Raw genomic sequence first — 26,010 nt, 5'->3', positions numbered from 1 at the left:
AATGGCACCCCACTCCAGTACTCTTGCCTGGAAAATCCCATGGATGGAGGAGCCTGGTAGGCTACAGTCCATGGGGTCGCTTAGAGTCGGACACGACTGAGTGACTTCACTTTCACTTTTTCCTTTCATACACTAGAGAAGGAAATGGCAACCCACTCCACTATTCTTGCCTGGAGAATCCCAGGGACAGGGGAGCCTGGTGGACTACCGTCTATGGGGTCGCACAGAGTCGGACACGATTGAAGCAACTTAGCAGCAGCAGCAGTAGCAGCAGATCTGAGCCATACTCAGCTCCTGGTCTTGTTTTTGCTGACTTTATAGAGCATCTCCATCTTTGGCTGCAAAGAATATACTCAATCTGATTTTGGCGCTGACCATCTGGTGATGTCCAAGTGTAAAGTCTTCTCTTGTGTTATCGGAAGAGGGTGTTTGCTATGACCAGTGCGTTCTCTTGGCAAAACTGTATTAGCCTTTGCCCTGCTTCATTCTGTACTCCAAGGCCAAATTTGCCTGTTACTTCATTCAATATTATATGTATAGGGAATATAAAAATATTATTCCCATCATCAAAAGCAGTGTTTTCTTTTTTTTCCAGTTCTCCTAATCCCTATTTTCTTATCAGAGAAAATTTATAAACACAAATTATATGTGTTGCATTCCATAATAGAGCATAAAAGACAAGAAGAATGTAAGGAAAGTCTTCACAGAAGATGTGAAATTTATGTTTAATCTTCGAGAATGTATAGTGGCTTAGCAGGTATTTAAAGAAGTAAAAGCATTTATTTTTCTTTTTTCGGCCATGCCCAGATGCACATAGATTTCCCACCAGGGAATGAGCCTGTTTCCCCTGCATTGGGACTATGGAGTCTTAATCATTGGACCACCAGGGAAGTCCCAAAAAGCATTTCATGCATAAAGAAAAGCATGGGCAAAGACCCTGAGAGGGCAGGCTCAGAAAATAGAAAAATTACCATAAAGGAACATAGGATATGGTGTCGCTGGTAAGGAATGGTCACCAATGAGGCCAATGAGAAAGTTCAGGTTTAGTCTGAAAAGTGTAGTGGGGTTTATGTTTAGACTTAAGACTGGTTAGTAGAATCATATAGAGACAGTTTAGCAGAAGAATAGCATTTCAGAAGATACCTGATATAAAACTCATTATCTGTACTGGTAGGAGAAAGCATCAGGGAGTCTGATTATGGGATTGTGCTATAATATGTGAGGGAAATGAATGTATGACCAAAAGCTGTGGCATATGAAAGCTCTGATTAGAAGAGAAATTATAGACTAGAACCTACACGACTTGGTGATTCATAGGCTAACATGCCGGAGTTAAGATAGATATCTGTATTACATTGAGTCTTTTTAGCTTGGGGGATTGATATGATGATGACATTAATACAGGTGGGAAAACAGGAGCAAGTGAAACAGTATGGAAGTGAGCAGAAACCAATTCAGAGTGGAAAGTGTAGTAAACCTGAAATAAGACTCTGAAGATCAATGACAAAAAATGCAATCAGATTTGAGTTTTCTCTAGAGAGCACTTAAACCAAAATAATTTATAGATAATTCAGAAGAGTGTTTAGAGAGCAGACAAAGATGTGTTTAGAGAAAAGACAAAAAATAGACAATTAACATTTAAGGTATAAAATGGGGGGAGCGGTCAATGAAAAAGACTGAAAAGGAGTAACCAGTCAGCAGGGCCTGGCATTCTGAATTGGAGAAATGCTTAAGAAATAGGAAGTAATTTCCATTTCAAATGGTATCTTGGCCAAGATTCTCTTAGGTTTAAATTAATGAGTCCTGTTACAGAAAGGCCCAAAACTCATCTGTGAAAAGAAAAATAGTACTTGCAAAAGAAAACACAAAGAAAATAAGTCAATGGGTTTCATTTTTTTCACTATATTCAAAGAAAGAAAAGATTGCTCAGTCAAAAAAAAAAAAAAAAAAAAAAGAATCCCACAGTGCTTCTATCTCTAACCTGCAGAGAGGAGAGAGTTTCCATCTACTTGCTTTTCATGACCACAATTTAGTTTTATAGTCACCATTTCATTTCCCTTGCTGCAATAAGCCATTCATACATTGTGCTTGCTAGCAGACAGTTATGTTTCAGAGGGCTTATCCTGTTCTTGACAGCAAAAAGCTTGTAGGTGGTCAACAACAAGGGTGAAAATTAAGGTAAATAAGTATTCTTCCATTACATGAATTTTGCCAAACTCCCTTTTTTACTATGCTTCTTTTGTCAACTCTTAATGCTTAATGATTTACAAAGCTTTCACTAGAAAATACAAGTATTATCATAACTATATTCCTCACAGTCAGTCCTTTTGTCACTCTTTGCTTTTTTTTAATTAAGGAAGATTTGAAGTCTGTTTGTATAATCAGTATCAGTGTATTAAATATTGACAGTAGTAGACTGAACTATAAGGAAATAAAACAATTCTCTTCTGCTAAAAGCAAAGAGAATCAGAGTAAACTGAACATTTTAATCTGGGTAAAATCTATTAAGTGAAAATAATTTATTTCTAGTGTGCTTTTTAGATGTATTACATGATGTCAATGATTATATGTAATTATGCTAAAAATAGCTTTAGTTTCATATTTCTCCTCCCACCAATAGGTAAAAGCTTAACTATATATTTTTACTCACCTATCTATTTGAATAAACAGACCTTTAGACCATTTATTTCTTATTTTCTTTATGCCCAAGTTTTATTTTAAGATGTAGTATAACAGTACCCTCCATTAAAGATAATGATATGTTTGACCCATCATTAAGAGAAAAATCTTTTTATAATAGTATGTTGTTAATCTGATAAATTTCTTATTAATTCATTCATATGTAAGAAGAAATATACTGAATTTTGGAAATTCCACCATAAACAAGACATGGTCTTGAAGGACCTTGGAGTCCAGCAAAGAAGTGAACATGGAGCTTGATTAAGCTCAGATGCTTAATCAAAACATCAGGAAAACCAACTGAGAAGCAATTGACTAAGACTCTGATGACATTAAATTTCATAAGCCCTTTTAGATGACAGAGGATACCATGCTACTTACATAATAAATATTCTGAAACTAATTCATTTATATAACTTCCATATGAAAAATGATACCTTTTTTCACATAAATTTAAGACATAAACAATATTAATATCTCATCTTTCATAAGAAAAAAATGCTGCTTCAGTATACTTACACAACTAACAAGTGCTAGTACACAAATTCATATCCAAGGGGTTATATTACCATCATGGCACCACCACTATAACCCCACATTTTAAAATAAATCAATGTACACATTTCACTTCTAAGAAAATCTACTTTTTAGACAGCATAAGACTTAAGATGATTTTAATTTTTCCTGAATCTGTCATTGGTAGAACAGAAATGTTCTGAGATAAATAAATATTAATGAAATGTGAATTATCTTTTATCCCAAAACTTTAGTCTAAGAATTATAAGTCCTCAACATCTGCTGTGGTTTGGCTCTGGTTTGGTAAAAGTACTGTCAATAGCATCTAACTAACAAAACCAATATTTTAAATATGATTCAGGCAAAACCAAAACAAGTAACATTAAGCATTATAATTACCACTTAGAGGAGTTAAGATTATTTTTCTCTATGTTATTTGGTATAATCAACTTTATGTAGAACTAAGAAATTTGCACTTCTTTATATTAATATATTTCAGGTTATAATGTATTAACATTCCTTTCAAAGTATCTCATTAATTAGTTGGCACCACTTTGGAAACATCTCACTGTTCTTACGCTTTCTCCTGTAATAATTGTTTTGCAGGTTATACATTATACACATATCAAGTTTTAAATTGTGTCAACACGATCAATTTCTAAATTCTGAATTATCAGACTGTTTAACATAATTTAATGAACTATATCATCTTATACATTGTCCTGAATAAGTTTTATAATTACATTAGAACAATAACAGTGACTTTAAAATGTACTTATTTACTTCTTTTTTTTTTTTTTTTTTAAGGAGTTTATTTATTTATTTATTTTTTTAATATTTATTTGGTTGTGCTGGGCCTTAGTTGTGGCATATGGGAGCTAGCTCCCTGACCAGGAATCGAACCCAGGTCCCCTGCATTGGGAGCTCAGAGTCTTAGCCACTGGACCACCAGGGAAGTCCCTACTTATTTACTTCTTTATCATCCTTGATTTGCAATAAACTTCATGAAAATGAAGAGTTTGTCTGTTTTCTTTTTAAAGCTATATTATCAAGAGCTAGAAGACTGGCTGGCACATAGAAGGTAGAATGAATGAATAAAGACTGTTAAAAAAAAAAAAACTGTGGAAGCTGTCTCTAATATATAACTTTAATCCAAGAAAAAGTCACTATAAACTTAAAAATGCCTTTTCCACAAATTTAAAATATAAAGTCAATCCATGCCTCTAAGCAAATATTTCAAAAAAATAATTTTATCAACAACTTTCATTAGGTGCAAAGATGTGGTATTCAGTGGAAACAAATTTTCTCAGTTGTAGCCCAAATATTGTCTGCTATGTAGAATATATTTGACCTAATATCATATAATGGCAAATAGAAATACATCCTATTTATATGTCCTATATAAAATTTTAGCCTCTATAAGTTTACAATGAAAATATAACATTAAAATATATAAATTATATTTACATAGCAAAAATACAATATCTAGGAATGCTACCAACGATTAAAAGTTTAAAATTAAGATGTTAAGTTTCCCCATCAGAATGGCTATCATTAAAAAGTATACAGATAGCAAATGCTAGAGAGGGATGGAGAAAAAGGAAACCTCTTATACTGTTGTTGGGAATGTAAATTAGTGCAGCCACTACAGAGAACAGTATGGAGATTCCACAAAAAAATGAAAATGGAGGTGCCATATGATACTGCAATCCCACTCTTGGGCATATACCCAGAGAAAACTATTACTGGAAAAGATACATGCACCCCAATGTTCACTGTAGCACTATTAACAACAGCCAAGACATAGAACAACCTAAATATCCATCAATAAATGAATTAATAAAGATGTGGCACATATATACAATAGAATACTACTCTGCAATAAAAAGAAGAAATAATGCCATTTTCAGCAACATGGATGGACTTAGAGATTATTCTACTAAATGAAATAAGACAGAAAGAGACAAATACCATATGATATCACTTACATGTGGAATCTAAAATATGACACAAATGAATAGACAGAGAACAGACTGTGGTTGAAAGAGGGAGGAGAATGGAGGGAGCAATGGAGTGAGAGACGTGATTAGCAAATGCAAACTATGATATATAGAATGGATAAACAAGAAGCTCCTACTATATGCCATAGGGAACTACATTACATATCCTGTGATATACCATAATGGAAAAGAATATGAAAAAGAATGTATATATAACTGAATCACTTTGCTGTACAGTAGAAATTAAGATACCACTGTAAATTAACTGTAATTCAACAAAATAAATTTTAAAAAGATAAGTTTCTATCCTAACAACTCAAATCAAGACAAAGCCATGTGTTCATCAATATTTTCTACTCAGAACTTATTGAAGTCACTGTGTTATTACACATTGAAAGGTACTTCCTCCTCCCAAGTATATATGGATGTCTCAATGGAAGTACTTACTGATCATTATGGACACTTCATGACAGTTATCTTGTGGTTAATAGACTGATTATGAAACTGCAGTCATAATTAAAGGTGCTTAAAGCTCTATCATTAATATCCTAATAGAAAATAATAGGCTTCATATTTTTATGTGATGAGATTTAAATGTCAAGGCTTGTTTCCAACTGTACGTTTCAAACACCTATTGTCTAGTTTCTATTAATAAATTACATGCTTAGTTATTAGAAATGAGTTGTTGGAAATAAAAAAATCTTCATAAATATAGCTTGGGGAATAAATTAATTTTCTACCCATTAGATAGTAAAACCAAGGTTGTAGCAATTCTCTGGAAAAAAATCTATCTTAAAATGTGTTTTAGTTGCATGACTTAATCCCATTTAAAAGATGAAAAACCATATTATGAGGGAAAATAAGACAGTCATTTAATTTAGTATATATCACAAGATGATATATAAATTAAGAGGTGCTTAAAACTACTTACCTCATTCATATTTTTCCTTAAGTTTACCCCTGTTGTAAGGAAAATGTTGACTTCACTTTAACAAGCATTTATCATTTATGATAAACTCTTTGGAGCCATAGAAAATGCATTAGTTTGGGAGTGAGGCAAAATAAAGCTGTCTTATAGTCAAGTCAATTAATCTGATTCTCAGACTCTCATTCATAATATACCTGTTTCATAAAATTATTATATAACTTCCATAAAAGTGTTAGCTTACTGCTAAAATATGGATTACTTTGCTGGCTCCCTCTCTAACATCTAACATGGCTCCTCTAAACATCCAAGTTTTAGAGGACTTAGTTCTTTTACCAGTGCTTTGGTCACTTAATACACTCATTTCTTAAATGATAACATGGTATCATAGCTTTAAGTTTATTTGTAGAGGGCTCCCAGATGTATACATCTTGACCATATTGCTTTAAACTCGTATATTCAAGTTGTAACAGTGCTGCTCAAATATCTCATGTCTAAAATTGAAATTTTGGTTAATATCCTTAAAACATTCTATTGATAAAATAATTTTTCCTACTGCAGTTCATGGTACCAGCAGCTACCCAATTATACCAGTCCAATACACAATACAGGCGAGTCACTGTGACACTTTAGTTCAAACTATCCATCCATACTATTACCAAGTCCTGTCAATTATACTTTCAAAAAAGATTGCAACCACGCAAATTAGAGCCACCAAATATGGATTACCAAATAATTTTGTTTCACTCATCCCCATTCTGCTCTTGCCCCTCAAATCTCCCATCTCTGCCTCCCTACATTCTCCCATCCGCAATCCTCTAAAAGGCCACTTTAGCAGCTGAAAGATTTTTTTTTCAAATGCAAATCTGATCACAACTGTGATACTGTTATTTATAATAAGATATATACATCTAGTCTTCCTCTCTTTTACTGTCTTGGAGCTCCTAAAACCCTTGGAACAAAGCAACAAAGTTGAGAGCAACAAAAGTGTTTTGTTATGCTAATGAAGTGACTTTGGCAAGTCCCTAGGTAACCTAATGATGGGAGCTGGCTCCCAGTGGAAGCAACCCTGTTGGAACTGTCTGTCCCTTCACCCATCTGGGCAGGGAAGGACTGAGACTGAGTCCAATCAACAATTGCATATGATTTAATAAGGATGACTATGTAATAAAGCCTTCACAAAAACCCAAAGGACTGTTTGGAGAATTTCCTGGGTTGGTGAGCCTGTGGAGATTTGAGGAGAGTGGTACATTCAGAGTGAATGGAAGCTCCATGCTTTTTCCTCATACCATCAATCAGACCAGCATCTGGTTGATCTTCAGTTATACTCATTTATAATAAACAAGTAGTTTAGTAAGTAAAATGTTTCTCTGAGTTCCGTGAGCCACTGTAACAAATTATTTGAACCCAAGGAAGGGGTCATTGGAACCTCTGATCTATAGCATGTTGGTCAGAAGTACTGGTAACAACCTAGACTTGGGACAAGCATCTGAAATGCTGGAGGTAAGAGTCTTGAATAATCCAGCCCTTAACCTGTGGGATCTGATGCTGTCTCTGGGTACACAGTGTCAGAACTGAGTTGAATCCCAGGATACTCAGTCAGTGTCAAAGACTTGCCAGTTGGTATGTAAAAATCTGTGCCACACTCCAACATCAGAAAATGGTCCCAGAAGCTTTAACAGTAATCTGCTTCCCATTTCAAAGCAAAAACTTCCCAATTCAAAGGCCATTTTGTCTAAAATAAAGTACAAATTCTATAACATGATCTAAAAGCATGGTATGATCATTTAGCTTCCAAAAAGTCTAATGAATATTCAAACACTCTCACCACGTTTTCCACTATACTCTCTACCTTGGAGGTTGAAATGAATGGACTAACCAATGGGATCCTATGACCTTTACTTTGATAGCGTGCAGGAAACAAAGAGTAGCCCTGTTAGGAGATTGGAGGACAGGAGGTGAAGCATCAGGAATTTATTTCCTAGCTCCCTCTATCAATTATTGAAAAAGACATATGATTAATTCCATTTAAAATAAAACAAAAATAAAAGCCATGCTTTTAATAAATTGATCTTTAATCACTGAAAATATAAAGTTTCACTAGGAAGTATCCTCTTAGTCCATCAGTCTTATAGCAAATTGAAGAGTGAAAGTTGCTCAGTCCTGTCTGACTTTTTGTGACCCCATGGACTGTAGCCCACCAGGCTCCTCTGTTCATGGAATTGTGCAGGTCAGAATATGGGAGTGGGTAGCTTTTCCTTCTCCAGGGGATCTTCCCAACCCAGGGATCGAACCCAGGTCTCCTGCAATGCAGGCAGATTCTTTACCATCTGAGCCACCAGGGAAGCCCAAGAATACTGGAGTGGGTAGCCTATCCCTTCTCCAGGGGATCATCCTGACCCAGGAATCAAACAGGGGTTTCCTGCATTGAAGGTGGATTCTTTACCAGCTGAGCTACCAGGGAAGCCCCTGTAGCAGATTAGTCCCATCAAATTTGTAACTAGAAAGGAGGCTTCTCAGGTGGCGCCAGTGGTAAAGAACATGTCTGCCAATGCAGAAGACATGAGAGATGCAGGTCAGGTCCCTGGGTTGGGAAGATCCCTTGGAGGAGGTCACAGCAACCTACGCCAGTACTCATGCCTGGAGAATCCCACAGACAGAGGATCCTGGCAGACTACAGTCCATGAGGTCGCAAAGAGTGGGACATGACTGAAGTGACTTACCATGCACATATCTAGGAAGAATCTATTACTTAAGAAGTTCCAAGTTGCTATGTAACTCATAAAATTCTTTTATGCTCTCCTCTGAAATTCCAGTCTGTTATCAGCAAATTAACTTCTTTTATACATTTTCTTCTCTGTTAGATCTAACTGAAATCTGGTTCTCAAAATCAAAGCTTCTCTCACAACTTTCTCAAGTCATGACTGTTTTCTCTCCCATACCCCTATTTTCTCTGGGCATGTAGGCATCATAGGCACCCTTCTACACATTTCTATTTTTTTGGTTCATTCTCCATCCTATCTTTTATATCCATTCCCAGTTTTAAATCTCATGTCATCAAATACACAACACCTGCCCCACATCTTTGCAATCATCTACCATGCCTCTCACCCTTCATTTTTTGAAGACTGTGTTTCCTGATTTATTCAAATTCTCTACTATACTTCTTTGGTTCTTGAATACATATTTTTTCAAACTTTTAAAAGAAATAACCCACTGGTCTTAGGAAACAAAACATCAATTTAATTTCAAATAAGAAGAATAAGTCTATTCACCTATCTTATACTAATATCACTATTTGTGCTACTTTTACCAGTCATAGTAACCACCTCTAATAGCTACATGTAAACATAAATTATCATTGCATATGGCTTCATCACCAGCCTAATTCTCACAAACAATATTTATCTACTTGGGTTAAGAAATAATTACCTCAAACTGACAAAATAATTACCCAAATCCTGAAATTATCACTTGGTTTTAAATTAGATTGTTTCTCAATAATATTTATATCCATAGCACTTCTCATTACATGATCAATTATAGAATTTTCAGTATGTTATATTCAATCAAACCCTAACATTAACCAATTTTTCAAATATGTATATTCCTATCCCTGTACTAATCTTTGTCACAACAATCTTTTTCAATTTTTCTTTGAATAAAAAGACTTAGGAATTGGAGAACAAGATGGCAGAGGAGTAGGTGGATGTGGAGTACATCTCTCTCCACGGATACATCAGGAATACACCTTTGGACACAGAAGTGCACGCAGAACACCAGTTGAGAGTGGACAGGAGTACTTGACCAGTGGAAAAATATATATAGAACCATGCAAAACTCAGCAGGACAAAAGAACTATGGGGAAAAACAGGAGTGTTATTAGGACTGGACCTACCTTCGGCTGGTGGGAGAACTGAAGCAGGGGTTCGATCCCCACAGCGGGGCAACTGTCTGAGTCAGAGGAGAAATATTTAAGACTGAGGGTGAAACAGCTGATCTGTGGCAGCCTAAATGGAATGAGAATCAGACAGTCCTTGCCACAGCCATACATATGCTAGGCAGGAACGCAGGTCTCCTGGAAGGGGCAGCAGCTGGGAGCTGGAGTTTAGGAATTGTGGAGCAATTCCAGAGTGAGGGCTGCTACTGACTGTGGAGAGACTGATTGAGGGGATGTGAGGAAGGAGATCAAGGTGGGAAATGCCTGTGGTGGAAAGCCGGGCAGCCAAGGAAGCAAGGTGATACTCTTGAGTCACGCATAGAGGGTGGAACCATCACCATAGCCTCTCTCCCCACACACTAGGATCGCCAGCATTGGCAGCTCAACAATAGAGAGGCTGGCCCATCAAACGTCTGACGCACTGAACCACAGAGTAGGTCCCCAGTCAGGGGGGCCCCTCTATGTGCCTGACATGCAGAACAACAGAGAAGGACCCCAGGCAAGGGATCTCTCTAAGGGCCTGAATGGGCAGAGCTATGGACAAAGACTGACCAAGGAGGCCTTTTGATCACCAGCTACAAGAAGCTCGAAAAAAGACTGATAGGGCCATAACTCCTGCCATGGAGGCAGTATGTGTCCCTGCACACTTGGCACTACCAGGGTCCCCGCAAGCCAAGCAGCTGCATTACCTTCATACTCAACTCTCACTGGGGCAGAGCTGCCACAGGGAAAAAAACATCTTGTGTTTATGTGCGCAGGGTAGCTTCAGTAGTGTCCGACTCTTTGCGACCCTGTAGACTCTGGCCTGCCAGGCTTCTCTGTCAGAGAGCGGGTTCTCCAGGCAAGAATACTGGAGCATATCGGCCAATACTGGTTGCCATACCCTTCTAGAACATTATATTTCCTACTACCCTAGCTACTAACCCCCCTGAGTATCTGGGGCTGCCAGAACCCCTGTGACCCAAGCAGCTGCACCATCTCCACACCTGGCCCTCACAGGGGCAAATCCAAGCCTTTCACGGCAGCATCAGGAGCTAAACCTCAGTGGATGACCCACATGCAGAGGTGGAAAACCCAGGGACAGTGTGGCTAAGGAAGAAGACCCAAAACCTTTCAACCAGCTGTACAAGCTGCAGATTAAATCCACACGATCAACCAGGCAGACTCTGTGTCTATGGAATATATAAAAGGACACTGAGAGATCCCACAAAAGAAAACGCATTAGCTCTGACAGCTGTGGACACTGGAGGCAAGAACACACAAGAGTAGGACTAGATTAAAATCTGAGCTGCCTCCACAACAGGTCCAGAGAGCAGCACAGTGTTGGAGGGCATCCTAGGGAGATAAGGTGGACTGCGCTGGAAAGGACTCTGACAGCAGTGACTCAAGAAAAAACATTTATTATTCTAATTTTTTGACCTGTTCTGTATTCTTTTGGATTTTTTTTCTTTTTTCCTTTTCCCCCCTCTTTCGTAGTTGTCAATTTTATTCACACTAAGAAATCCAGTGATGGGGAGGGAGGTGAAAGGGGGGATCTGGAAGAGGAAAACATGTACACCTATGGTGGATTCATGTCAATGTCTGGCAAAACAAATAAAAAAATAAAGAAAGAAAGAAAAAAGAAAAAAAAAGAAATCCAATTAAGCTTTTGAGCTTTTATTACTTTTTTCTTTTTCCTCAGTCACATTTTTTATTGTTGTCATAAACCTCTGCCTCTATGTTGGGCTTTTGCAGTTCTGTGGAGTTTTCCTGTTTTGTTTTTTTTTCTTTTCTTTTTAATTTTAATTATTTATTTTTTTAAACCTATTATATTTTTTCTACTTTACTCCTTCCTTTGCCTTTCCAACTGTTCTTTTCTCCTCGCAGTTAATCTTTACTGTATATAAATCTTCTTCATCTACCTCTATTTAACTTTGCATATCTATTCTTTCTTTCTTTCCTTTCCTCTCAACATATTTGCTAGTTTTGTTTTTATTGCTTTATTCTCCACTTGGCACCTTGCTTTAGTTCTGTTTTCCAGTTTGTGCTTAAGTTAGTTTTGTTCTTAACTGGTAAATATAAATTATGATTTCCTTTGTTTGCCAGATCAATTTGCTGGACTTTATATTGTTGGACTGTTTTCACTTTGCTCATGGGTATATGTGCATATGTATATATTCTATTATTTTAATTATTACTTGTCTGATTTTGTAACTGCCATCGGTCAGGGGTTCATTTTTGGTTTCTTGTTTTTGGATATTTGTTTTATTGTCCCTTAATGCCATAACAAACCACTTGTGGAATCATCGTTCCTGACCATAGATTAACCCTGAGTTTTTTTAATGGGAGCACTGACTACAAGACCCTAGACTACCAGAGAACTAACCCTAGGGAGTATCAAATAGTGAGAACTCACACAAAGGAAACCACTTGAATACAAGACCCTGCATCAGCCAACCACCAGTAGTACCCCATGCAGGACACCTCATCTAAACAACAAACAAAACAAAAATACAAACCCAATCATGAGCAAACAGGCATACCACTTCACTCAGCCTTTCCCATCACAGGAAAAACAAAGAAACAAACAAAAACTCAGTACAAATCTCAATCTGTATGAAGCTCACACAAACCACTGGACCAACCTTACAATGGTAGAAACCAAAAGAAGAAAGAATTCAACCTTCTTCAAGGAAAGAATTCAACTTTCCTTGAAGCCTGGGAAAAGGAGACCTCAAACACAATAACTTAAAAAAAAAAAAAAAGAAATAAAAGGCAGAGAAATACTGCCCAAATGAAAGAACAAACTAGAAACACAGAAGTCCAAATAAATGAAGAGCAAATAGGAAAATTACCTGAAAAAAAATTCAAAATAATGATAGTAAAGATGATCAAAAACCTTGAAAACAAAATGGAGAAAATCCAAGAATCAGTTAACAAAGACCTAGAAGAATTAAAGAATAAATATACAGAGAGAAACAACACAATTACTGAAATTAAAAATACTATAGAAGGAATCAATAGCAGAATATGTGAAGCAGAAGAACAAATCAGTATGCTGGAAGATAAAATGGTGGAAACAACTTCTGAAGAGCAGAATAAAGTAAAAGGAATGAAAAGAGCTGAGGACAGAGAACTCTGGGACCATATCAAATGCACCAACTTTTGAATTATAGGGGCCCCAGAAGAAGAAGAGAAAAAGAAAAGGTATGAGAAAATTTTTGAAGAGACTATACTTGAAAATTTCCCCAACATTGAAAAGGAAACAGTCAATCAAGTCCAAGAGGCACAAAGAGTTCCATAAAGGATAAACCCAAGGAGAAACAAGCCAAGACACACACGAATCAAACTAACAAAGACTAAACACAAAGAAAGAATATTGAAAATAGCAAGGGAGAAGCAACAAGTAACATACAAACGAAACCCCATACTCTTAATAGCTATCTTTCAGCAGAAACTCTGCAGGCCAGAAGAGAACAGCAGGATATATATAAAGTACTGGAAGGGAAAAATCTAAACCAAGATTACTGTACCCAGCAAGGATCTCATTCAAAATTGATGGAGAAATAAAAAGCTTTTCAGACAAGCAAACATTAAGAGAATTCAGTACCAGCTTTACAAGAAATGTTAAACGGACTTATATAGTCAAGAAATACAACAAAAGAAAAAAGACCTACAAAATCAACCTTGAACAATTAGAAAATGGCAATAGGAACACATATATATATATATCAATAATTACTTTAAATCTAAATGGATTAAATGCTCCAACCAAAAGACAAAGACGCCTGAATGGATACAAAACAAGAGCCATATACATGCTGTCTACAAAAAACCCACTTCAGACCTCAAGACACTTATAGACTAAAAGTGAGAGAATAAAAAAGTATATTCCATGAAAATGGGAAGTAAAAGAAAGCTGGAGTTGCAATCCCCATATCAGACAAAATAGACCTAAAAATAAAGAAGATTACAAGAGATAAGGAAGTACACTATATAATGATCTAGGGATCAATCCAACAGGAAGACATAACAATTGTAAATATCTATGCACCCAACATAGGGGCACCTCAATACATAAGACGAACACTAACAGACATAAAAGGAGAAATTGACAGCAACACAATAATAGTAGGAGACTTCACCCTACTCACTCAATGGACAGATCATCAAAACAGAAAATTAATAAGGAAACACAAATGTTAAATGATATATTAGATGAGATGGATCTCATTGATATCTTCAGGACATTCCATCCAAATGCAGAAGAATACACCTTCTTCTCAAGTGCACATGGAACATTCTCCAGGATAGACCACATCCTGGGTCACACATCAAACCTCAATAAATTTAAGAAAATGGAAATTGTATCAAGCATCTTCTCTGACCACAACACTATGAGACTTGTTATCAATTACAATAAAAAACTGCAAGAAACACAAACACATGGAGATTAAACAACACGTTTGTAAATAATCAACAGGTTACTGAAAAAATCAAAAGGGAAATCAAACAATTTCTAGAAACAAATGGCAATGAAAACATGACAACTCAAAACCTATCAGATGCAGCAAAAGCAGTCCTAGAGGGAAGTTTATAGCAATACAATCCTACCTGAAGAAACAAGAAAAACATCTAAAAGACAGCCTAACATTACACCAAAAACAACTGGAAAAAGGAGAACAAAAAAAACCCAAAATTTGTTGGAGGAAAGAAATAAAAAAGATCTGAACAGAAATAAATGAAAAAAATGAAAGAAACAATAGTAAAGATTACTAAAACAAAAAGCTGGTTCTTTAAAAAGATAAACAAAATGGAAAAACTCTTAGCCAGACTCATCAAGAAAAAAAGAGAAGAATCAAATCAACAAAATTAGAAATGAAAAAAGAGAGGTTACAACAGACAATGCAGAAATACAAAGCATTATGAGACTACTATGAACAACTATATGGCAATAAAATAGATAACTGTGAAGAAATGGACAGATTCTTAGAAAAGTTCAATCTTCCAAGACTGAACCAGGAAGAAATAGAAATTATGATTAACCCAATTACAAGCACTTAAATTAAAGCGGTGATCAAAAATCTTCCAAAAAACAAAAGCTCAAGACCAGATGGCTTCACAGGAGAATTCTATCAAACATTTAGAGAAGAGCTTATACCTATCCTTCTAAAACTCTTTCAAAAAATTACAGAGAAAGGAACACTTCCAAACTCATTCTACAAGGCCATCATCACCCTGATACCAAAACCAGACAAAGGCAACACAAAAAAGGAAAACTATAGGCCAATAACACTGATGAGCATAGATGAAAAAATCCTCAGCAAAATTTTAGCAAACATAATTCAGCAACACATCAAAAAGCTCAAACACCATAATCAAGTTGGGTTTATTCTAGGAATGCAAGGATTCTTCAATATATGTAAATCAATCACTGTGATACACCATATTAACAAACTGAAAGATAAAAACCATATGATCATCTCAATAGATGCAGAAAAAGCCTTTAACAAAATTCAGCACCCAGTTATGATTAAAACTCTTCAAAAAATGGGCACAGAAGGGACCTACCTCAACATAGTAAAGGCCATATATGGTAAGCCTACAGCAAACATTATTCTCAATGGTGAAAAACTGAAAGCATTCCTCCTAAGATCAGGAACAAGACAAAGATGTCCACTTTCGCAACTATTATTCAACATAGTTCTGGAAGTCCTAGCTACAGAAATCAGAAAAGAAAAAAATAAAAGGAATCCAGATTGGAAAAGAAGAAGTAAAGCTCTCACTGTTTGCAGATGACATGATACTTCACATAGAAAACCCTAAAGATAGTATCAGAAAATTACTAGAGCTAATCAGTGAATTTAGCAAAATTGCAGGATACAAAATAAATACACAGAAATCACTTGCATTTCTATATACTAACAATGAAAAATCAGGAAGAGAAATTAAGGAATCAATCCCATTCACCATTGCAACAAAAAGAATTAAATATCTAGGAATAAACTTACCTAAGGAGATGAAAGAACTGTATAGAGAAAATTATAAGACACTAATGAAAGAAATCAAAGATGACATAAAGAGAATGAGAGATATCCCATGTTCCTGAGTAGGAAGAATCAATATTGTGAAAATTAATATACTACCAAATGGAATCTACAGATTCAATGCAACTCCTTTTAAATTACCAATGGCATTTTTCACAGAACTAGAACAAAATATTTCACAATTCACATGGAAACACAAAAGACCCAGAATAACCAAAGTAGTCTCAAGAAAGAAGAATGGAGCTGGAGGAATCAAGCTTCCTGACTTCAGGTCAGACTACAAGGCTACATTCATCAAGACAGTATGGTACTGGCACAGAAACAGAAATATAGACGAATGGAACAAGATAGAAAGCCCAGAAATAAACCCATGCACCTATGGATACCTTATTTTTGACAAAGGAAGCAAGGATATACAATGGGGCAAAGACAAATCTGCAGTAAATAGTGCTGGGAAAACTGGACAGCTACAGGTACAAGAATGAAATTAGAACACTTCCCAACACCATACACAAAGATAAACTCAAAATGAACTAAAGACCTAAGTCTTAAGACGAGAAACTATAAAACTTTTAGAGGAAAACATAGGCAGAACACTCAATGACATAAGTCAAAGCAAGATCCTCTATGACCCATCTCCTAGAGTAACATAAATAAAAACAAAAGTAAACAAGTGGGACCTGATTAAACTTAAAAGCTTTTGCACAGCACAGGAAACTATAAGCAAGGTCAAAAGAAAACCCTCGGAATAGGAGAAAATAATAGCAAATGAAACGACTGATAAAGGGTTAATTTCCGAAATATACAAGCAGCTCATACAACTCAATGCTAGAAAAACAAACAACCCAATCAGAAAGTGGGGGAAAAGGCCTAAACAGACATTTCTCCAAAGAAGATATACAGATGGCTAACAAACACATGAAAAGATGCCCAACATCACTCATTATTAGAGAAATGCAAATCAATACAATGAGATATCACCTCACACCAGTCAGAATGACCCTCATCAAAAAGTCTACAAACAATAAATGCTGGAAAGGGTGTGAAGAAAAGGGAACACTCTTGCATTGTTGGTGGGAATGTAAATTGACACAACCACTATGGAAGACAGTATGGAGATTTCTTAAAAAACTTAAAAATAAAATCACCGTATGACCTAGCAACCCCACTCCTAGGCATATACCCTGAGGAAACCGACATTGAAAGAGACACATGTACCCCATTGTTCATTGCAGCACTGTTTACAATAGCTATAATATGGAAGCAACTTAAATGTCCATCAACAGATGAACAGATAAAGAAGTTGTAGTATATATACACAATGGAATATTACTTAGCCATAAAAAGGAACACATTTGAGTCAGTTCTGATGAGGTGGATGAACCTAGAACCTATTATACAGAATGAAGTGAGTCATAAAGAGAAAGATAAATACTGTATTCTAATGCATATATACGGAATCTAGAAAAATGATATTGAAGAATTTATTTACAGGGCAACATGGAGAAACAGACATAGAGAATAGACTTATGGATGTGGGGAGAGAGGAGGAGTTTGTGAGCTGTATGGCAAGAGTAACGTGGAAACTTACATTACCATATGTACAATAAATAGCCAATGGGAATTTGCTGTAGGGCTCAGGAAACTCAAAACAGGGGCTCTGTATCAACCTACAGGTGTGGGATGGGGAGGGAGATGGGAGGGAGTTTCAAAAGGGATATATGTTGAGGTTTGGCAGAAAACAGCAAAATTCTGTAAAGCAATTACCCTTCAAAAAAAAATAATAATTAAAAAAAAAACTAAAACAGGAAAAAAAAAGACAGAAATTATTTCATTTTTACTAATTTGATATCACAGTCAAACAGTCCACACGGTGTCTTTCTAGTAATTTTATATATAACTGCAGCAGAGAAATTGAGTTCGTTATATCACTGGTGTGATTTTCTATGTAATCGAAATATTTAAGACTTTCAACAAATTTTGTATTAACTAAAATCAGAAGATCTTTCCATCCATCAGGTCTCAGTTATTCTTTGGTATCATTATGCACTTTTCATTCACCTATTACAACAAAGATTTACTGTTTAGCTTTCCTACATCAATTAGGTAATATTATAGACACTAGGAGCACAGCAAGTTGAGGAGAGGGGATTAAAAAAGGATCGCTGCTCTAATGAATCTTGAGTTTTAGTGGGGAGAAAAAGACAAAATAATAAAACCAATTAAACCTGAACCTTGTTTTTAATAATAAATTCAATTCACCCAATAACGTAATTTTAGACTTTCCAAACTTCACTTATTATCTGTCAATATTCAGGTTTCAATAATTTTTCTTTGCTTCAGAGAGTGGCCATCCATTGATAAAACAGCTTTATCAGTATTCTTCACCTGTCTTTTTACCCTGCATAAATACCATAGTTCATCACCAAATCATTTGTTTGCACACATCCTCAATTCCTTTTTCCAAACAACACTGGTAAAATATGGTGCTATTTCTACTCCATGTTGGCATCTATTCAGCTGAACAAAACGGAAGAAACACCTAACACCATGCTGAGTGACCTTCCTTCACATTCCTCCTCTCTAATCACAAATGAGTTTTTTGTTCTGCCTGGCAACTTTATTTCTCTAATGCATACACTCTCCACCAGATACCCACAAACCGCTTTGCTTATGACACTTTTGAAAGAGTTTTGAAAAATCCTGCATCCCTATCATTTTCTAAGATAAAATTTTATACTTCTATTATAGTTTAAAATGGTATAATTTCCGATACATAACACATATATGTCATTTGCCTGAAACAAAACATACTTTATATATACAAAGTATTTTTGTGACTACTAATATTTAATTTTTAACTTTTTCTGCTACATTGACTTTTTACAGTTATTAATTTACACTTAATCAAAATAGATAAATACAGCACAAATCTTGATAAGTAACTGTTATTGTTGTTCTTCAGTAACTATGTCATGCCTGACTCTTTGTGACTCCATGAACTGTAGTCCCCCAGGCTCCTCTGTCCATGGGATTTCCCAGGCAAGAACACTGGAGTGGGTTGCCATTTCTTTCTCCAGGGAATCTTCCCAACGCAGAGACTGAACTCTCTTCTGCTCGGGAGTTAGATTCCTTACCACTGAGTCACCTGGGAAGCCCCATTAGTAATTATCAAGTATAAATGTGTCATTTTGCTGGACTATATCATAGGCATTTTAGGTTGTTTTTCTTTTTTCTGATTTGTATGTGTATCAATGGATTGCTATTATTACTAAAATTAGGCTGAGTTCAACATAATTTCTAAAAGAATAAATAAGCAGATGGGAATGGAAATAGATTTGTTATAGGAATGTCTATTAGTTGACCTGTGTTGTGCTGTGCTTAGTTGCTCAGTTCAGTTAAGTCGCTCAGTCGTGTCCGACTCTCTGCGACCCCATGAATTGCAGCACGCCAGGCCTCTCTGTCCATCACCAACTCCCGGAGTCTACCCAAACCCATGTTCATCGAGTCGGTGATGCCATCCAACCATCTCATCCTCTGTCGTCCCCTTCTCCTCCCGCCCCCAATCCTACCCAGCATTAGGGTCTTTTCCAATGAGTCAACCCTTCGCATGAGGTGCCCAAAGTATTGGAGCTTCAGCTTCAACATCAGACCTTCCAATGAACACCCAGGATTGATCTCTTTTAGGATGGATTGATTGGATCTTCTTGCAGTCCAAGGGACTCTCAAGAGTCTTCTCCAACACCACAGTTCAAAAGCATCAATTCTGTGGCACTCAGCTTTCTTCACCGTCCAACTCTCACATCCATACATGACCACTGGAAAAACCATAGTCTTGACTAGACGGACTTTTGTTGGCAAAGTAATGTTTCTGCTTTTAAACATGCTATCTAGGTTGGCCATAACCTTCCTTCCAAGGAGTAAGCGTCTTTTAATTTCATGGCTGCAGTCACCATCAGCAGTGATTCTGGAGCCCAAAAAAGTAAAGTGACACTGTTTCCACTGTTTCCCCATCTATTTCCCATGGAGTGATGGGACCAGATGCCATGATCTTAGTTTTCTGAACGTTGAGCTTTAAGCCAACTTTTTCACTCTCCTCCTTCACCTTCATCAAGAGGCTCTTTAGTTCTTCACTTTCTGCCATAAGGATGGTGTCATCCGCATATCTGAGGTTATTGATATTTCTCCCGGCAATCTTGATTCCAGCTTGTGTTTCTTCCAGCCCAGCGTTTCTCATGATGTACTCTGCATAGAAGTTAAATAAGCAGGGTGACAATATACAGCCTTGACGTACTCCTTTTCCTATTTGGAACCAGTCTGTTGTTCCATGTCCAGTTCTAACTGTTGCTTCCTGACCTGCATACAGGTTTCTCAAGAGACAGGTCAGATGGTCTGGTATTCCCATCTCTTTCAGAATTTTCCACAGTTTATTGTGATCCACACAGTCAAAGGCTTTGGCATAGTCAATAAAGCAGAAATAGATGTTTTTCTGGAACTCTCTTGCTTTTTCGATGATCCAGCGGATATTGGCAATTTGATCTCTGGTTCCTCTGCCTTTTCTAAAACCAGCTTGAACATCTGGAAGTTCACGGGTCACGTATTGCTGAAGCCTGGCTTGGAGAATTTTGAGCATTACTTTACTAGCATGTGAGATGAGTGCAATTGTGCGGTAGTTTGAGCATTCTTTGGCATTGCCTTTCTTTGGGATTGGAACGAAGACTGACCTCTTCCAGTCCTGTGGCCACTGCTGAGTTTTCTAGGAATCAGCGAACTAAGATGGACTGGAATGGGTGAATTTAACTCAGATGACAATTATATCTACTACTGTGGGCAAGAATCCCTTAGAAGAAATGGAGTAGCCATCATGGTCAACAGAAGAGTCCGAAATGCAGTACTTGGATGCAATCTCAAAAACGACAGAATGATCTCTTCCACTTCCAAGGCAAACTGTTCAATATCACGGTAATCCAAGTCTATGCCCCAACCAGTAACGCCGAAGAAGCTGAAGTTGAACGATTCTATGAAGACCTACAAGACCTTCTAGAACTAACACCCAAAAAAGATGTCCTTTTCATTATAGGGGACTGGAATGCAAAAGTAGGAAGTCAAGAAACACCTGGCGTAACAGGCAGGTTTGGCCTTGGAGTACAGAATGAAGCAGGGCAAAGGCTAATAGAGTTTTGCCACGAGAACGCACTGGTAATAACAAACACCCTATTCCAACAACACAAGAGAAGACTCTACACGTGGACATCACCAGATGGTCAACACCAAAATCAGACTGATTATATTCTTTGCAGCCAAAGATGGAGAAGCTCTATACAGTCAGCAAAAACAAGACCGGGAGCAGACTGTGGCTCAGATCATGAACTGCTTATTGCCAAATTCAGACTTAAATTGAAGAAAGTAGGGAAAACCACTAGACCATTCAGGTATGACCTAGATCAAATCCCTTATGAGTATACAGTGGAAGTGACAAATAGATTTAAGGGACTAGACCTGATAGACAGAATGCCTGATGAACTATGGACAGAGGTTCATGACATTGTACAGGAGACAGGGATCAAGAAAATCCCCATGGAAAAGAAATGCAAAAAAAAAAAGCTTAGTTGCTCAGTTGTCTCCAATTCTTTATGACCCCATGGACTACTGTAGCCCGCCAGGCTCCTCTGTCCATTGGGATTCTCCAGGCAAGAATATCTGGAGTGGGTTGCCATGCCATCCTCCAGGGAACTCTCCAACCCAGGGATTGAACCCAGGTGTCCCACATTGCAGGCAGATTCTTTACCACCTGAGCCATCAGGAAAGCCCAAGAATACTGGAGTGGGTACTATCCCTTCTCCAGGGGATATTCCTGACCCAGGAATCAAACCAGGGCCTCCTGCATTGCAGTAGATTCTTTACCAACTGAGCTACCAGGGAATCCCCTTATTGAACTAAGAAAGCCTAAAAATACATAATGATATATCACAAATGAAACTACTAATTATTTCAGTGCTCAGTCGTGTTCAACTCCGCAATCCTATGGACAATAACCTGCCAGGCTCCTCTGTCAATGGAATTTTCCAAGCAAGAATACTGGTGCAAGTTGCCATTTCCTACTCCAGGGATCTTCCTGACCCAGGGATCAAACCTGTGTCTCTTGAGTCCCCTGCATTGTCAGGCAGATTCTTTACCACTGTGCCATTTGGACTAATTACCTAACAGTTGTTAAATGGATTAGGTCCTTCTTCAATTTTTACTAAAAAAGTAAATAAATAACTTGGAAACCGTTTGATTTGCAAAAGGGATTGTTATTTAGATGTTAGAGTTACCCATTTTTAACACTCAAATGAGAATATTAAAAGTTTTGTTTTTAGTCACCCAGGGCCAATGCACCACAGTGAATCCAGAAAGTGTGGGAGTTAAGCAGTGGAGGCAATGAAAGGAGAGATGAGAAGGAAGCGCCTATATGCCAGCTCCTCTGTCAGGCAGGTGACTTTTAGAGGATATTAAAAGTTAATTTTGGAAAATGATCTGTGACCACATACCCAATGGAAAATTTGTATATTCTCAATTTGCAGACCCTAACCTAGATCACTACATTTATTTTTTCTTTCTTTTCAAACCTTCAATACTTCCTAGGTCATCCTCACTCTCAGATGATAATCTTGCTTCCCATTTCACTGAGAAAATAAAAAAACGAAACAACAAAAAATCTTCCACAAATATTTACACTATAAGCATATGTTCCCATTTATTTGCTTTCCTCTTTGTCCAAGGGGTAAACTGTGGGCTTTTTCATGTTAGATCATCTCCTCCATCAGTGAACAGATTCCTTTCCCATTATCCTATTCAAAGAATTCTCTAACTATTTTCTTTCTCTCTCCCATATCATCACTTTTTCTCTTTTCATTTTATTACTTGCAGCAGCTTCCAAAAAGGCTGCTATAATCTCCCATGTTTAAAAAAATCCATTTACCCCAATTCTCCCTCAATCTACCATTCTATTTTTCTATTCTGCTTTACAAGGAAATGGATTGAAAGAGTTTCTTACACTCACAAATTCCAATTCCTCTTGGTCTATTCTCTCTGAGCCTATTCTAATAGCACATCAATCTTCACCACATCACTGAAATTGCTCTTGTTAAAGTTACTAATGACTTCCATCTTTATCTTACACTACCTTTCAGCAACATTTGACACAGTTCACTGTAGACAGACCTCATTTTATTGTGTTTTACTTTATAATGCTCACCAGATATTGCATTTTTATAAATTAAATGTTTGTGGCAACCCTACCTACATTGGTAAATGATAGCTAGCATTTATCGGTAATAAAGCATCTTTAATTAAGGTATGTGTGTTGATTTTTTCTTAAGGCATAATGCTATTGCATACAATAGACTACAGTACAGTGTAAAGATAACATTTATATGTACTGGGAAATCAAAAAAAAATTGTGTGACTCACTTTATTGCAATATTTGCTTTATTACTGTGGTCTGGAACTGAATCTGCAATATCTCTGAGGTATCCTATACTCTATCATGCCAGAAACACTTTACTGCTTCACTTCTAGAATATCACTCTCCTGGTTTTACTTCTCTCTCATTGGCTACTCCTCTCCAGTCTCTTTATTGTTCCTTCTTCATTTCTTTGAGGAAAACCAAAGGAATACAAGCAAAAATAAATAGACTACATCAGACTAAAACCCTTCTGAACAACAAATGAAACCATTAATAAAATGAAAAGGCAATCTACTGAATGGAAGAAAGTATTTGCAAATTTTATATCTGATTAAAGGTCAATATTCCAAACATATAATACTATACAACTAGTAACAAAAACAAACAAACAAATGATTGATTAAAGAATGGGTGGAAAATCTGAAAAGACTTTTTTTCAAAGAAGACCTACAGATGGCGAACAAATACATGAAAAAAAGCTTAACATCATTAGTAATCAGGAAAATGCAAATCAAAACCACAATGATGTATCACCTCACACCTGTGAGAACGTCTATTATCAAAAAGACAAGAAATGACAAATGTTGGTGAGGATGCAAAAAAAGGGAACCCTCATGCACTGTTGGTAAAAAGTAAACTGGTGCAGCCACTATGGAAAACAATATGTAGATTCTTCAAAAATTAAAAATGGAGCTACCATATGATCCAGCAATTCAACTTTGGGGTATTTATCCAAAGAAAATAAAAACACTAACTTAAAAAAATATATGCACTTCCATATTCACTGCAGAATTATTCAAAATAGCCAAGATATAGAAACAACCTAAGTGTCCATCAGTGAATGAATCAGTAAGAAAATGTGATATATATACATATATAAAATATGGTACATGTATACATATACATACATACACATACATACCATGAAATTTCATTCAGCAATATAGAGAATGAAATCTTGTCATTTGGGAAAACATGCACGGACCACCAAGGCATTATGTTAGTGAAACAAAGTCAGACAGTAAGAGACAAATATTACTCCCTCTTATATGTGCAATCTGAAAAAAAAAAGAAGCTCATAAATACAGAAAATTGATTGGTGGTTGTCAGAGGTGGAATGTGGAGTGGGAGAAATAGATGAACTGGCTTTTTTTTTAGTATACATAAATTGATTTTAAAATGTAAACTATAGTACAAAATGCTTTCATATATTTTAACTATTTAGAAACCAGTTAATGCTTTCATTGATCTCAATCTCATTTCAGTGAAGGCTAAATAGCAATAAATACCTAAGAGAGTAGAGTAAGTACAAAGTTGTAAAATGTATGACATTATTGGTAATGAAATATTTTACTGTGTATTCTAGGGTATATCTATTCCCTTTTATTTTTCCCTGCATATGCCCTTTAAAAACTCCTTCAACATCACATATTATGTTCCAATGTGAATGAGCATATCTAAAGGAGGAATGTTTAAATTCTAGCATACTGTGAGATTAATAAACCACAAAAATCTGACATTACTGCAGATGCAGGCATTAATTGCCTTTAGATACAGATTTAATCTCTACGATACTGAGATACAGATTTAATCTCCATAAAAAATTAGTTATCATTTTTGAGATGGCAATAAAATTGCTAAGACAAAACTGTTTCCCTACTCAGTGTACACATTAATAGCCATAACTTTAATACCTAATTCTACAAAGCAAATGTTTTAAATATTTGAGTATGATAATCAGTGTTAGGCTAGCCCACCCAGGTGCCCGTAATAATGGTACCATAACTGACTCCATCAAATCTCTAGCCAGCATTTTGATATAAATTAGGATAGAACTGGAACTAATAAATGAGAAAAACAATCAGGACGTAATCATGGTGGTAATGTTGAAGTACAATCATTAAGAAATCAGTAGCCAGGAAGAGACAGATTAAAAAGGTTAATCTCTAAAATTGTTCTTAATCAAAAGTTTACCCTTCCAGGTTAAAGATAGTGCTTGACTTGAGACTAATCAAGTTACACATATTTACAACAATTAAAAAAAAAGATTACAGTTGCACTTAGGGGAAATGATAATTAAATCCTTGGTTCTACTCATCAGAGCGCTCATGTCTCACTTATAACCAGTGAATAACTTGGCAAACTTCAGACAGTTCTTTGTAAGGATATATGATAATGCATTATTCTAGTTATTATTTGATATTTACTCCTCTACCTAGGTGTTGTAAAGCCTTAAGTTCTCCTAGAATATTATTAATTAAGAAAACAATCTCTGACTTTCATATATCTAAGTCTCCCAGGACACTATGCAGTAAAGACTAGCCTTTTGTTTAGATACTAGAGGAAATAATTAGTTGCTTCATGTTGTGACAAAAGTGAATCATTATTACATGTCTTTTCAAACACATGTATGCACTGATACAGTCACATATATACATATATGCAAATATGCAACTGAAAAAATGTATAACTCTCAA

General features: G+C 36.3%; 1 protein-coding gene and 1 long non-coding RNA gene across 6 annotated transcripts in view; both read right to left on the bottom strand.

Moving 5' to 3' along the window:
- CCSER1 (coiled-coil serine rich protein 1) overlaps nucleotides 1-26,010 on the bottom strand; it is a 1,336,256-nt gene that overhangs the window by 946,311 nt on the left and 363,935 nt on the right. The gene's annotated exons all lie outside the window — the stretch shown is intronic.
- On the bottom strand, nucleotides 779-5,673 carry LOC145546803 (uncharacterized). The gene is made up of 2 exons (XR_014083285.1): nucleotides 4,168-5,673; nucleotides 779-3,980 (listed from the first exon to the last, which is right to left on the bottom strand). It is a non-coding gene; the product is annotated as an uncharacterized LOC145546803 (long non-coding RNA).

This window comes from Giraffa tippelskirchi, chromosome 1 (assembly GCF_054371585.1).
Source record: "Giraffa tippelskirchi isolate mGirTip1 chromosome 1, T2T-mGirTip1v1.2.pri, whole genome shotgun sequence".
In the NCBI taxonomy this organism is placed as follows: Eukaryota; Metazoa; Chordata; class Mammalia; order Artiodactyla; family Giraffidae; genus Giraffa; species Giraffa tippelskirchi.
Note: the sequence above shows the minus strand (reverse complement) of the source record. Positions and strands in the feature narration are given on the sequence as shown.